Below are 14,144 nucleotides of genomic sequence, written 5' to 3'. Positions count from 1 at the left end.
GATCTCTGCAAAACTAGAAGCACTGGAACAGCAAATGTAGATTCTTTGAGCATCAAGTGGAGACCGGAGGAACATGTTACTCGGTCCATCCTCATCCTGCTTGTATACTTAGAAGTATGTATGGCACCGATTAGACCCAGGTGTTCCCTCTTCTTGTCTTAAATAGCTACTCAAACGTTTGTATCTAGACCAATGTGTAAGAATATTATGAATAGGTTTTGTTAATACAGCGGCGTCACTATGGGGGTGCGGGGGGTGCGGACCGCACCGGGTGACACCCTCAAGTGGGGTGACACCAACAGGGCCCGTCAGGGGCCGGCTTTAGGGCGGTGCGACCGGGTGCTGGCTTCCTGGGCGCGCCGTGTTTGAAAGTTTATTACGCTTTTGAAGCACCTGCTGCAGCGTTTCTTTCCGCCAGCAATTACCAGGCCTCACATAAATGTCAAGATAACTGGTGTGATTAATTATCTTCCTGGAGAGAGATCAGTGTTTTGTAAAGTTGAGGTTTTGACTTAGGTGAAGTTAGTGCAGAGGGTTAATATGCCTGCTGCAAAGAACATGTACCAAGTAGATTACAGAGTGCAGATCAGCAGGTTACTGCTTTCAAAAGAGACATCCTTTTGTTACTTGCAATTTATAACTCCTAATATAGAATAGTGAACTATTAACTTTCATCATAGAACTGCATTCACACTGCAAAGTATACATTATTAGAACATTGATTAATGTTGCAAAAAGGGTTAATTTGGCTAGAAATAGATTTTTATTATTAAAGAAAACTCCCAACGATGCTGTTTCTTTTTCGACTCTGCGTTTGTGCTTCTCCACACCAAGCACTATACTGCCTACCAGTATGGATGACATGTGACTCCTACACTTTCAGTCCTTTGGTTTATGTATTATTTCCTATACACGGATTTACACACCTATGATTGATTGTCTCTGTGTAATGTGTGTGTGATGCAAAGTGCTCGGACACCCTACACTGGTATGAGTGGCGCTATATAACTAATTCAATGCATCTGAGAGAGTGTGGTTATGGTGACTTGGTCACTGTTAAAGGGTGCTAGTGAGAGAATCCGTGGTGGAGGTGGTCATTGGGGGGGCGCCAACAAACATTGTCGCACAGGGCGCCACCAGCGCTAAAGCCGGCCCTGGGGCCCGTGTGCGCAGAGCAACCTAACCTTTTAGGAAGAGGACGTGCCTGTGCGCAATGCACACTGTCTCCTCTCCTTTCTTTTATTTGCTTCCCTGTGAAATGGATCCAAAAAAGAAAATCACTTTTGCTGGAAATCAATGTCATATTTTTCTGACATTTAATTCCAAAATGCAGCATCAGGAAAAAAAGTTTAAAAATATGAAAAGTAAATAACTAAATAAAGTAAGACAGAGTGGTAGCAAACTGTCCAGATTGATTTTTATTCACACCCAAACACATTAGCGCCACTTTTACAGAGTTTGCCAGTGAAGCGCTATTTTTGTTGTCTTGGCTTTGTTTTCCCTGGGCTTGGAACTAGTGCACCAATCCTGGAGGTACTGCAATGTGAGGATTGAAAAACAAAATTTGTACTGCTGCTCTGTATCTAGGGATGTTGTCTTTTTTTTTACCATACTGCTTACATTTTGTAAGGATATAAGCAATGGCCATTGAAATGGGTCCATTCAGGGCCCTGTTGTCATGTCCTTAACTTTTCAGGCAAAAGCACTCACTGATTTCTGAACAGTGAGTGTAAAAGCGTTAAGGTAACCATGTTGTTCCTACTTACATTTCACATGGTTTGCAAAATTTTGCATTCCCTATGATTGTTTGCTTTTTCCAGGATGCTGTCACTTTTTTTTGTAGGCCACATATTGCTCTTGCCCAGTGCATAATTTAAATTGAGCCGCTTCCAGGTGTTTATAGCTGGCAACAATTGGGTTGTAGTTGAAGGCAGTCTGAGTTTTTCTCAGTGGGGCAGTATGGTGTTCAGTGGGGGAGAGGATGTGGCACTATGGCCAGAGCTGCTGAATTTGGAACTGGGGAACCAGGTTCAGCCTTAATAACCAGTCCGCCAGACCACTCTCCTGAGAGAGCACTATCTCATGCTAGACCTTAGAAGGCTTCGCAAGACATTAGAAGCCCCGGTGTCGTAGCACCAGCAGGTGGACCCTAGCATGACAAGTGTAGGTTAACCTTCAAGGCTTGTCCACCACCATTCATACTGAAGTTCACCTCCAGTTTTGTGGCAGGCCTATGAAGCAGTACACCCTAGAACAGTGACCCTGTCACTGAGATCACAGGACCCTTGAGAAGGGCCAGCTCTAGGGCGGTGCAACCGGTGTGACCGCACCAGGTGCTCACTTTCGGTGGAGGCATCATTTTTGCAAGTATATTATGGTTTTAAAAGCGCTTGCTGCCTCCTTCCTGGCCTCCAGTAATTTTCGGTAACAATAAAAATGTCATGATGACTCTGGTGATTAATGTTCTTCCTAGAGAGAGATCGGAATTTTGTCTAATGGAAGATTTGACTCATGGAAAGGTAGCTCAGAGGGTTAATGTACCTGCTGCAAAGAACATGTACCATGCAGATCACAAAGTGCACATAATGTAAATAGGCCAGTGGGCTACTGCTTTTGTCAGAGAGATCCTTTTGTTACTTGCAGTTTATAAGTTAAAATCCTAACATAGAACAGTGAGCTATTAACTGTCATCTACTCCGCAGCAACACAAGTCAAATTTTTTATTAACTTTTGATACGTTTGAGCAACAAACAATTTATTAGTTTAAATGGTGAGATCATGCTGCAGATCTTGCATTATGAGGCAAATATGGCAGAGCCATTATTATTTAGAAAACATTTGCAAACTAGGATTTTTAGCCATTCATGTTTGAACTGCTGTTTTGGTAAAGGGAGAAGTGCTGATGACAGAAACTCCATGGCTCGGAGACAAATGGCTTGTGCTTCCACATTTTATCGTATTTGGGGACATTCTGTGATTAGAAGCATATCCCACTTTGTGAACACATTTTACTGTCAATAACTCATTATAACCTTAAATAATCATGTGTATCCATTGGTTGATAAAACTGGGCAGTGAAACCAAACAAATACAAAAAATTGGGATGTTTGCGCATTCTGGCCACGCCTCTGGCTCTGCCCACTGATCCAATCCTTGGTTTATTCCCGCCCTTTGATTCTCCGCCCACAGTTCCCCTACTATTTTTCCCCCACTTCGACCACTGATATATCGTGTTGATGGATAGTGGGAACACCACACCAGTAAAAAGTACCATGCCTATGATATTATAAATTCCAATAAACTGTTGACTAGCAGGTAGCCCACTGTACAACCTGATTAACGAATCATTATCACACTGTTGTTAACAGGCACATTTTGTAAATATAGGACCTACATTTACAAACGTTACTAAGGATTCTGTATGGTCCCGTTATTTGCCAACTGTGTCCACTGGCGGACTCGGGGCGGAGGAGGTCCATGCGGTAAGTCGTGAGGGGGTGACACCATGAGTTACCCGCACCGGGTGACACCAACCCTAGTGACGCCACTGTGTTAATAACTTTTTTTATTCACACTAAGATGAGAAAGGTAAGATGGAGAGAGTTCAAAGTGGGTCCTGTAGACGCCCACTGAACATAAAGTGTACTTTATGCTATTTTCATAATTCCTCTGCATACAGCCGCTTTGGCACTAATTTCCTGTTACGACAAAAGTAAGTTTCGCCCTGGCCTATACTCTTTCACGCATCTTGCGGTGCATGCACATATAATGTATTGCACTGTTTTACATTATGGTCTGGTCTATCACAATTCTCTAACTGCATCTGATGGATAATATAGGTCCCGATTTACCCCTCCATCACTTGGACTTGCTCCCTGTCTTGCAGCCTCTGTGCCCATGGTTTTGAAACCCCTCTGGCGGCCGATGCATCTAAGAGGTATCAAGAAAGCCTGTGCTTCAGGTACCAAGGAGACCAACATACAGGATCTCTCAAGAGGCCTCACCCTCCAGTGGGGCACAAGATGCCCTCAGGAAGCTCACACCACTCAGCATTGGGCCCTACTCTCTTTTGGAAGATCAGGCCTGGTACACAGCCACACTTTTGATGTTTCACCTGCTCCTCCACGCACTGGAAAACAGTGGCCGTTGTCCATGTGTGGGGGCAGTAACCCCATACTTACACGAATTGATTCAATTGACTGTTCGTGCACCTCTTGGTAGAAATGTTAATGCATTTTGAGCGTGTACAGAATAATTTATGAATCTTCTAATGATATTGTTCAGACGACACATGCTCCAACAAGTCGAGCGTCGTTGTAGCTGACAGAATCTGGGCAGAGTTGTACTGTTGATTCAGTGGTTGGCACAAAACACTTTCTGAAAGGCAGCCAATCTCATTTCCAAGCAAGAAATATTTCGGTTCTTGACAACCTTGTACCAAAATGTTGCCTAACATCATGCAACCATCGTTTAATATTTGGCTTCCAATTCTCAATTCTGATTGTTGAGGATTTTTCAAAATGATAAAAAAATCCTTTTAAAACTATGTTACTATCCCTCTCTAATGCATTTTTGTTTTCTTTCTCTTTTCTATTCTTTTGTCCTATTTCTAATTCTAATCGATTCATTTGTTTATTGAATTGCATTGTGTGTTAGGGTTTTTACAATCACTGATAAATGCTGAAATATATCCATATATATCTATATATATGTATATACATATATATACATATAGATATTATTGATGCATATACAGAATTATTTATCCTGGTGCCATAAATATACAGCTTGTATAAATCTGCATGCGTTTAATAGAACATATGTAAGTGCATATGAGTACATATTCTCTCTCTCCCCCTCTCTCTCTCTCTCTATATATATATATATATATATATATATATATATATATATATATATATATATATATATATATATCTATATAGATAGATAGATAGATAGATAGATAGATAGATAGATAGATAGATAGATAGATAGATAGATAGATAGATAGATAGATAGATAGATAGATAGATAGATAGATAGATAGATAGATAGATAGATAGATAGATAGATAGATATTGTTTACATTGACAAAAGTCATACAACCCTAAGAGGTCTTCTAATTAGTTTAGGCAATGCCAGTCAAAACAAAAAGCAACAAGTATACTGTATGAATCGAGTCAATTTAGGGCAGTCATCTCCCACAAACCTGACCACGGTATTGTTTTCGAACCCACATCTGCATTATCATCATTATTATTTCTGGATTCCTAGATATCCAAATTTGCATGCAGAATATTAATCGGTGTCGTTGAACATCTTTCCATGCTGTGATCTTAATGCAAACAAACCTACACTCACGATCCCAGTGTATCTTAAGTACTGACTCTGTCAGTATCACCTTCAGCATCACCCAATCATCAATTGGCGCTCTGCAAAAAAGAGCTACTAAGAAAGTGCTGCCTAATCTAAGCCAAGAGAATGGCTCTTTGCTACCAAGCACCAGCATCTCTCTCTTCTACATGAAATTCAATTCAAACACAAGCTCCTTCTCTCCGGCAATACACATATGTTTCTGAAAACACAAATCCCTCGCTAATAGTCACATGTTGTTAGCTGTTACGCTTTTGATCTATCTTTCACTCTCCTGCGCGTAGATACTTTAAGCCGTTTTTAGTACTTGCTTGGTAAATGCAAAACAAAGCAGAACATAATCCAACAGCACAATTACATAAAATAACATAAGGACATAAAATGACACAAAATGGGGCTTAGCTTAACATAAAAATAATATAGCACAACAAATCATGGCATAACACCGCATAACATAACCTGACATTACGTAGCAAAACATATTAGGTCATAGCATGAGATGCATGGCAGAAAGCAGCATAACAGAGCAGAAACCTAAAGGAATAAAACACATACAAAGCATAAAAGAAGTGGGCAGAAGAGGAAAGAGCACGAAGTCTGTCAGCATTCTATAATGTAAGATGACGCAATTCAGCATATATTTCAGAAAGCTTCCATAGAAATATAACCAGCCATCCACAGGATAGTATACATTTACAGGAAACACTGAAGTCTGCAGTCAGTATCCAGAACCATGAGACCGGTGTCCTCTCAGAGCACCTGTGCTCTCTAGAATGGGGACAACATGCCCACAACCTTCTCCAAAGGACACGCATGTTCGCCCTGTACCTGGTTGTGGTCTTTGGGATAAGCGTTGCAGGGGTCCACCCAGATCGCCTATCCTGCCCTGTGGTGTCTTGTTGCTGTGTTCTCCTTCGCCTCACTCTGGGATGTTCTGATTTGTCTTCCTAATTTTATATCTCTTGAATCACTCACCACCGGCCCCAGGGAATTGAATCATCAAGTCCTTGACCAGCCAGTCAGTGATGACCTTTACTTCCAAGCCCATCCCCATTGTCGACAGTTGAGACATGAACATCAACATCAACAGGTTTAAAATAAATGGGTGGGTTGGGAAATTCGAGCCATGCAGATTGTAGAGTTTCTAATATTTACAAAACTTTGGTAACTGCAAGAACAGAAAATATTTGTACAGTCATTTCAATAGCCCTTGTTGCTCAATGAGCTAACCATCTAACCATATATACATATATATATGTGTGTGTTTGTGTATATATGTATGTGTATATGTTTACATAGATGTATGTGTATGTAGGGTTGGAGTCCAATCACTCACAGAGAAAGTTAGTGCCTGGTCTGGTCAATTGCTGTCTTACTGTCAGGACCCAAGACATGGAGGCCTTTGAGAAGTGCTGGACTGTTGGGAGGCTGTCTGCTGGCAGTGGAGGCTGGATGATAGCTGTTTGTACTGCCATAAAGTCAAGTCTCTTGCACAATACAATGGTGGGTAGTCTGGGAGCATTCTTGCATCCAGAGCAGGGATGTACCAAACAGTGACAAAAGAGTTACCGAATAAGATCATGTCACAGGTAGAAAATGCTCTACACCGCGGCCAACATTTAACAACCTAATGCATTATGGAACTGGCAGCCTTGAGTTAATGAAACTTCTTCGAGTTAAGTTCCCATTCATAATTTTGTGAAAGTTAACTTAAGCATTTTCATCACGTTTTCTTTTTTTTGGGCTGAGAATCTAATGCAAAGTTGAGTATGTTGGAGGAGAGATCCTAAGACTCAGACTGAACTGTCTGGTGTGGCACAATGAGGTTGAAACACACCTGGGTTTCCTGTCACTTCATGGAGAGCATGGGCAGCAATTTCAGGCTGGATTGGGTATTTCTGGATGAAAAGGTACTGAGTGTTCTAACTTTCAAAATAGATGAAGATATCGTATATGGCATCCTTTAAGGCCTAGAGATGTTGGCTACACTCAGATATGATCCCGAGATGTTACATAAATGCATGCAAATGTTCTTCAATTTTATACAGCTTTCCCTTTTGTCAAAAAAATTCATTTCTCGAACGTCAAAGGTTAGTTAGGTGGCCGACAACATATTGAATGTATGCGATTAGAAATCAAGCAGCGCTTGCTTCACTCTAATTCCAAACTGCCTCCCCGTATATTTAATGTTAACTAAGGCCTACCAAGATACCTGCCACTACCAATGCATTAAAAACACTGAGTTGGTAAAATGAAAAATAGTGCCACAACAGGGTACGTTTCTTGAATTATACCTCATTAAAATATTTTGGAGTAAGTTGCTTCCTTCAAATAACAAGTGTGGTTATCTGCTGATTTCGGGTTACAAAAATACAAGTACAGATTCGTCTAGAAAAGGATTTTAACTGAGAAAAACATCAGTGGATTGTGCAACCATAGGTGGGTAGACTTTACAGATGTCAACAGCAGCCTTAGAGGAGCGCAGCTGTGGCTGGCAAGGAAGGTAATTAAGTGAGCTGGGATTAGGGGGCTGGGAGAGGAGGAGCTGAAATAGAGGCGCTGGTACTGGAGGAGGTGGGGCAGATGTGTTTGTTAAAAATGTGGGGGGTTGGGGGGCTCTCCCTCGCAGTACAAGACCATGGTAACATTAAACGGAAAATAACGAAGCGAGAAACTCTATGTTTCTAACACAGTGACATTTCCTACTTTGGCAAGAGTGCAATGGAGGCACCAGTGAGTGATCACTGGGTGTTGACAACTGCCTTTAGATTTTTCCTTCTGGTAACTTAATAGGGGAGCTAGATGGCCAGCGACGGGAAGTCGAATCGATTCGCTTACCACCAGATCCACAGCCAGGCAAGCCTGATGCACCTTTTGAGACTGAGACCCAATTCCTTCACTCAGTACAATTTCTTTCACAGGTCAGTTTCCTTCCTACAGCAAATGTTCTTGTTTACTTTGTTGTTACTTCGAAACAAAGGGGCAGATTTATGAGCCCCATGCGTCACATTTGCGCCGCCGTTGCATCACTTCTGTAAACCATGCGCCACGTTGTGCCTTATTTACAATGTGACGCATCTAGGGAAATGCGTCACATTGTAAAGCCCTGCGCCACAGGAAACCTGCGTCAGGTTTCATGTGGGCGATCCGGCGCAGGGGGGGGCGGTCTGTCGCAGGAACGCCTTGGAAAAGTGCCTGAGTGAAATATACAAGATTTCACTCAGGCACTTTTCCGACGCCGCTGCGTCAAAACCTTGCGCCTGCTTGAAGCAGGCGTAAGGCGTGACGCACCATGTTGAGGATAGGCCAGGTTGGAATAGTGCTGGAGTTGCGTCGCGCCTGCGACACAACTCCAGCACTGCGCCAACCTTACGCCAGAAGATGCGACACGCATCTGTTTATCCTTGCGCCATGATGCACCGCATTGTAAATGCGGCGCATCTGCGGTGGCGCAAGGGTAAACTTGCGTCACGCATCTTTCCTGGCGCATCCCTGCTGATTTGTAGGGATGCGCCAGGAAATGTAAATCTGCCCCAAAGTTTATGGCTGGAAAAGGATACCTCCACCCTGCGGTTCTCAAGGAAGGCCAGATTACAATGGCCTTTGAGGATATCAGTGCCAGCCTGGCAGGAGGCGGCTGTTAGTGCAAACCGACTCCAATGAATTAGAAGATGCTGGGTGCCATTTTTTACTGCATTACTTGGCGGCTCACATTCGTGGAATATGCCATCAATAGTGCTACGACGATGAAATGTGCAAAAAGGTATTGTTATGGACGACGTTTTCCATTGTTTTAATGTCTTTCACAGGAGTAGCCTGTATATGATGTTCTAGTATCCTGCTACCACTTGTACTGAGCACGGTACTCTTCTACTCTTAAGTTCTAGGGAAATTACAACTTGCCACCCTAATATCAAATTGTAATATGTAGAATGTTCTAGTAAAGTATTCTGCAGATACAGTAGTAACATCAAATAAAAGTGGTAACACTAAATGTGAGGGTGGAGTGAATGCAATTGTTAAGAGTACGACTAGTACTGTTGTGCAAATGAATGTGCATGTCATGTACCAGAGGTACATGTGTTGACATGTCGAAGATAGAGAGAAAGTGCTAGCAGTAACTTAGTTACACCTTATTACTAAACCCAGTGACTTCATAACTAAACCAAAACACCTGTACATCTTTGTTGTAGGTCAAATTTACATTGGAGTTAATCCATTTAGTGGCATTACTCAATTACAAGTGATTAAGTGAGTGAACAAAATAAGTGAGTTAATGAGTGAGCGACTCTGTGCGAGTGAGAGAAACACAGAGACAGAGTGAGAGAGACAAGAGAGAGAAAGAATGAGAGAGTAAATTTGGTAACATACAGCATTGAAGATGTCGATGTCCCCTTAGATTTGCTGCATGATCGCATTTTTAAAAAACATGGAGCAGTCTGCCACACACAAGCTATCTTGAGGCCTCACCAACATGAATCGTTCTGATTTGTTTTACTTCCCCTTCCAACACATGTACTTTCTGTATTTGTTTATCGTTGACCACACCGGTATGAGTATGAGCTCGCATACCCCAGAAGCAAGCTGTCAAGCAGACACTATTGGACTTTAGGCGTTGGTGCGCTATCCAGTGGTGTCTTTCTGTAGAGGGTCTCTGGTCTGTACTGCATGCACAGGGAACCAGACAACTTATGGCCCTCAAAAGTCACAAATTCTTGGACCATGTGTTTACACTGTCTGAACAGTCTTTCAATATTTCTGAAGGGTTTCCATAAATTATCCTGATATATTATTATGGGAAAAGAACAGTAAAGACTTAAAGTAGCTACTTTTAACATGTTTTAGTTCATGAGCAATGGTTTCAGAATGGCCATCATCACCACAGGTTCACTTTGGGTTCTAGGAGGTTCTCATAGGGTTCTGGGAGGTGCTCTTTGGGTTCTGGGAGGTTAGCTTTGGGTTATGGGATGTTCTCTTCGGGTTCTGGGAGGTTAGCTTTGGGTTATGGGATGTTCTCTTCGGGTTCTGGGAGGTTAGCTTTGGGTTATGGGATGTTCTCTTCGGGTTCTGGAAGGTTAGCTTTGGCTTATGGGATGTTCTCTTCGGGTTCTGGGAGGTTAGCTTTGGGTTATTATGGGATGTTCTTTTCGGGTTCCGGGGGATTAGCTTTGGGTTATTATGGGATGTTCTTTTCGGGTTCCCGGGGGTTACGTTTGGATTCTGTGAGGTTAGCTTGTGTTCTGGGAGGCTAAGTTTGGGGTGTGTACAATGCTTTCATTAAGATTATGTGAGGTTAGGTTTGGCTAGCAGTCTAGGTTAGATTGGGTTAGGCAGGGTAGGTATGGTTAGAGTCGGTAAGGTAAGGGTTTGTAACTTTAGGTTACAGAAGGAGAGGGAATGTAAGGTTACCTTTGGGGTGGTTAGGTCAGGGTTATGTTAGTTTAGTTTGTATTTCTTGCAGCGCCTGCAAAGACCCAATGGGTTTCTTTGCGCAAAGAAAAAAAGGTTGTTCCCGAATTCAGAAATGCTCTGGATTGATGTGTGTATCTACTGAGGGCACTTACTGGGCTATCAGTGCATCACGCATGCTGTCATGGTTTGACTTAAAAAGCAAACAAGTGTTTGAAGTTCTCCTGCCTCCTGCATACACTTCTTGGAAGAAATCTGGTTTCACAGCCATATGCAGCTGTTTATATGCAAGACCTTTAGGAAGGAGGGTTCCCTCATATACCGCAGGTCGAAAGAGGACTCGCCTATTATTTGTAAAAAAATACGCGCTAATGCATTTATTCATTTTTGCAGCATCCGCACCCCTGCAGTTACGGCACTCTATGCTGATTACATAATGAACACCGGTTGTAGTGTTGTATAATAAGGACACAGAGCCAACACTTGAAATAGCTGCTGGCACAGAGGATTGCAAAGTCGCCACTGGTATAATATTATATTCACGATATTTAATATGACTTGAACACTGGATCTTTCCCAAACTGTCACGAAATGACAACTTTCATATGAACGTCCATAGACAATACCGCCTGAGGCGCCAGCTGCATAAATGAAGAATGAATTGAAATGACACTGATGCGGCCGACAGTGCTGAGTCTGCGCATCTTTCCAAAGGGCCGATTCTGCGTGTGGTGACACCGTGTACTAGAAGATACCGCACCGGCGGTGCGTGATGCCGAGGGCTGCGGTATTTAACGCCTGCGCATGTACTGCGCCCTGACACTTTTCAGGCAGCAGAATATGGGATCATGCGTTAATTCCGTGCACTTCCCGTGTTTCAGAGCAGCACGGACTCAATATTTACAGCGTCTGCTAAAACGAATTGCGTCAGGTTTTGCTACTTACTACAAAGCGAGCAGACAAAAAGGGGCAATTTTACTCCTGTATCGGGCAAATTCAAACTTCTACCAAACTCGGGATTTTAAAGGGGATCAGAATCCCCCTCAAAAACTCGAGTGTTTCACGCAGAAGAGCCCGCCACTTATTTCACCCAGCATAAACCTGCACAGACACTTTGATTCATGTCTTCACTTTCTCTGATTAAGATCCGAATAAAAGACAGATTCCCAAGACAGCTGCAAAGACCTGCGTCTCATCTGTGAAAGTTAGAACTTCGTTTGAAGAACTTTTGGGTTCTAAACGTTCCTGCATGCTTCGACTATATTCAGTATTAGACAAACGGTGCAAAGTATGCATTTTACCAGAATACCATGGGACTAGCACAGGGCGGGCGATACTACAACCGATATGCCCCAGTTATGATTTCATTCAGGAGCGTTACAGGACTCTGCCGGCGGTAGGGGTATCCTATACAAAAGTTAGCATCACAGGACAATGTGTTAGGAAAACTGTCAATGCCGTAAATTAGGACCCGGCTCATCGACCCTCCCAAAGGTAAAATATTGCTTCGATTTCCGTATAGGGATTTAATGCCCTTATGACACTCACAACACTGCAAATAATGTGATTATTGCCCAATTAAAAGATATTTTACTACTAACTTCAGAAGAATGAAAGGGCGAGACAGTCCGGTCATAATTCGGGCCTATGCCCTGCTAGAGACCCAAAGATGCCTAACTCGAGTTATTTAAGGAGAGTGTGCTTTGCACAAGCAGTTACTCTTTGTGCAGCAGAAAGATGTTGCCTTGCAGCACGTGCATCATTCACAGCACTGTTTTACTCCTGTCTCAAGTATTCTCATGTAAAGAGTGCTTTACTTAGGCATGTACCTTAAAAGCATCAAGATCATACGTAGTGCTAGTGGGTGAGCCAGGAACGGTGTGTATTTAGACTTTACAAACCATGCGAGTGATGCTTTCCTATTAATGTACTGCCCTGCGCGTATCTCATTTTATTTGCGACTGATACTTAAACGGATTTCCTCATAGCCTGGTTTCTCTGTGTCGGTGCCACTACGGCATGTTTCTGCACCGGAACTGCACACACTTCTGGAAGAATGGACCGAACTTTTAAGCTTTCAAAGACCAATAAAATGACTTCGATCGCTAGACAACGCGTTTGATGAGGCAACACTGGTACAATAAGTTGCAATTATTGTACAGAAAATAAATGTGCTCGTTTTATAGTGCGCATTTACATTTGAGGCGCACTTGCGGTCTTTCCTTGAGGATATTGCATTATTCGGACAGAAAGAGAATCCCGGCTCCAACACTAGCCAAGCTGTGTGAATCACTCCACCCCCGCGCCCCTCTGTTTACATCCCTGTCGGGACGGGTACATTTCTAAGGTTGTCTATAAAAAGAACTGAAACCTGAATGGAAGGGGTTAAATAGGGAGCAGGCTCTTACCTTGTGCTAAGAAGGTGACTGTCGAGGCGCTGGAAGCTGAAACCCTCTGCGGTTAGGCTTACAGGGGCAGCATGTTGATCTCCGCCTGTAGGGCTCTGTGTGCCAGGAGCAGTGTGTGAGGTGAGGGTGCCTGGGAGGCTTGCGTGGGAGTGCCCCGGTGTATGTGTCCCTCTCTGTGCGTCCTGCTGATGTGGGGTCTTTTCAGCGAGGCTGCTGAGTGTGCATTTGAAGGAAAGCAGCTCTCTGCCGCAACTGTAGCACTCAGCCAAGAAGTTTCCAAACTTTCAACACGTCTCTCTGCTCCTCTGACACCCCTGCGGCTTTCCCTTCTGCCCTTCTGTGATACTACCCTTCCTATTTTTACGTGCACTATCTCTCCTGGCTCCCCTTCCCTTCCTCTCTCTGTCCAGCGACCACTCGCCCTTTCTAAGTATCTCGGCGTCCCTCCCCCACAGGTTCCTCCAGTCCTACCCGCTACCTGTGTCTATTGTTTATCTCTTACTGTCTTCACTCACTCTACCCCCATGCTTTCTCCTTTATCTGCCCCTATCCTTTCTTATCTGTACCGTTCCCCCCTCTCTCTCTCGCTCTCTCTCTCTAGCTCTCCCTCCCCCTCCAGACTGGATTATGTGTCTCTTTGTTTTCTGACTCACTTTTACCGCCTCCTCTCTCTCCCATCTCTGTACCGCTCTCTATCCTTTCCTCTTCCACTTGTCCTCCCCCCTCCTTCGCTGAGTCTGCCTCTTTACTCATTCTCTCCCCTCCTCTCTGACAGGGTTTCTCTGCCGCCTCCATGTTCTCCCCCCTCTGCCCTGGCAGGGCAGCATGTGTCATTCACAAAGACAATCCCAGCAGCAGCCGTCCAAACATAGCTCCTGGACAGCGAGCTGCTGCAGCCCCTACAGCTGGCGACCAGAGCAACACGAGCAGATTCAAAGACAGGGACCAGACTCT

The 14,144-nt window shown here is 43.5% G+C and overlaps 1 protein-coding gene across 2 annotated transcripts in view; it reads right to left on the bottom strand.

Moving 5' to 3' along the window:
- LOC146809760 (serine/threonine-protein kinase SBK1-like) overlaps positions 1-13,634 on the bottom strand; it is a 102,403-nt gene extending 88,769 nt beyond the window's left edge. The window contains exon 1 of one of the 2 annotated variants that reach the window (XM_085616611.1): positions 13,191-13,634. The gene's annotated coding sequence lies outside the window, so the exon portion shown is untranslated. Of the gene's footprint in view, positions 1-6,201; positions 6,281-13,190 lie in introns of those variants that run through there. The other variant, XM_085616612.1, reaches the window with a different exon arrangement.
- Positions 13,635-14,144: the final 510 nt, after the last annotated feature.

This window comes from Triturus cristatus, chromosome 7, assembly GCF_964204655.1.
Source record: "Triturus cristatus chromosome 7, aTriCri1.1, whole genome shotgun sequence".
Classification (NCBI taxonomy): Eukaryota; Metazoa; Chordata; class Amphibia; order Caudata; family Salamandridae; genus Triturus; species Triturus cristatus.
Note: the sequence above shows the minus strand (reverse complement) of the source record. Positions and strands in the feature narration are given on the sequence as shown.